Genomic DNA, 1,767 nt, shown 5'->3' on the forward strand with positions numbered 1-1,767 from the left:
CACTCCTCCGGGCGCGCCGCTCCGGGCGCTCCCCTGCGCCTTCTTCCGCGAGCCGAGAGTCGCCGAGCGCAACTTTCTCTCCCCCTCTCTCCTCGCTGTTTGGGGGTCGCGGCGAGTGTTTTTAGTGCGCGGGTCGCAGCTTTCTCATTGTGCGCCAGCGAGGCCGATCCAGGCTGTCCTTTTTCTCCCCGCACTTAGTCTAAGAGGAAGAAAGCAAACAAGACAGAGGAGTGAAGCCCCCGTACATACATGCGCCGGGGGGAGATGTCAGGCGCCGCTCCACCTTCCAAACAGTCACAGATCAAACAGTGTCACCCCGCCGGAGCGCCACTTGGTGCCCCGCGCTTCCCCCCGGGGGGCTTGGCCGCCAGGATCGCCGCTTCTTCCAATGCGAAATCTAATGCAAACACATTTTGATCATGGATTTTTGGCCGGTCTTGATCTTCCAACAGAAAAAAATTTGAAAAATACACAAAAAGCACCCCCCCTCCAAGAAAAAAAAAAAGGCAATAACAACCCGGAGAGTGTGTGCAAAGGGGGTGAAGAGCAGACATTCACTGGGTGGGCGAGATGAGCGTGGACTGTTCCCCCCCCCCCAAACTCCTGGGAGAGAGGGAGATGCACTCTCGCTCTCTCCTCTTTTCAGTGAAATATAACACACATTCGGATCGCAGAGCTTTCAGACAGTCTCAACTGATAGACAGACACATCGAGCTGCTTTTCCTGCTTCAGATTTTACTCCTCCTCCTCTCGCCAACGTCACCCTGACAATTACAAATAGGTCTCTCACAAACCATACCTGTCAATCTTTTTAATTGCTTTGTTTTCTTTTTTTCGGAGCTAAACAATATGACAAAAAAAAAAGAAATCTTAATACAGCATAACATAAAAGACTGTACATTGGAGGAAGACATTCAGTGTTGTTATTGTAATCCACTGGCTGATACCGGGTAAAACCCATATGTTCTAAGTTAAGTAGACATTAGTTCCTGCAGATTTTAAAACCTGTTAGTCCCCCCCAACACACACACATACACATACACACACTTGCACATTCATACACACTCAACCACGTGCATCCAAACTACCCTTGGGTGAAGCATGTCCTACATTTGGGGGGAAAAAAAATACCTGTGTCGCTTTTGCAATCTCAGGTTAGGGGTTAGCTTTGGCTGGGGAGGAGCCCAGAGTGGCTTTTATATTTTGGTAATTAGTGGGTAACCGAAAAGTAATAGATTTTTAAAATTAAAATTTACAATATAAATAAAATTTAAAGATGGGCTTAGTTCATCACAGAAAAGTGTGGAAATATTTAATTTGGCCTCTCTATGAAAAGTGAATTTAGACTTGGTCAATGTACGCCAGTAGGGAGAAAACGGACACGATGGAACGACAGATCTTTCTAGCTGTGTTCGAAAATGAGGTCCTCACACATCAGTGCAACGTCTCCAATTCAGTTAGGTCTCTCGGCATTCCCACCTAGAACTTTAAAATGTGTCTGTGCTCTGGGAGTTTGGCCTTCTGGTTTTCAATACGTGTGTTCTCTCCCAGTGGGAAACCTGTAACAGTCTTGTAGAGCTACTTAAAACGTTCATGGAAAAACATGAAATCTAGGCCAAAATAAATAAAATGGCTTAGTTCGTGCAACTTGCATGGGACAGACCGTGGACAGAAGGCACGGGCAAGGCGTTCTGGGGACAGGAAGCCACCAGCCTGGGGCGCGGGAGGCACTGGACTTTTCCCCGCCCCGCAGTCGGTGCGGGTGCG

At 48.0% G+C, this 1,767-nt stretch overlaps 1 protein-coding gene across 1 annotated transcript in view; it reads right to left on the reverse strand.

Annotated features, from left to right (window-relative positions):
- TSHZ1 (teashirt zinc finger homeobox 1) overlaps nt 1-737 on the reverse strand; it is an 80,161-nt gene extending 79,424 nt beyond the window's left edge. Inside the window, exon 1 of the mRNA XM_011975882.1 lies at nt 250-737. The gene's annotated coding sequence lies outside the window, so the exon portion shown is untranslated. The remainder of the gene's footprint in view (nt 1-249) is intronic.
- Between the last annotated feature and the right edge of the window lie 1,030 nt (nt 738-1,767).

Source organism: Mandrillus leucophaeus, unplaced genomic scaffold (assembly GCF_000951045.1).
Source record: "Mandrillus leucophaeus isolate KB7577 unplaced genomic scaffold, Mleu.le_1.0 Scaffold16, whole genome shotgun sequence".
In the NCBI taxonomy this organism is placed as follows: Eukaryota; Metazoa; Chordata; class Mammalia; order Primates; family Cercopithecidae; genus Mandrillus; species Mandrillus leucophaeus.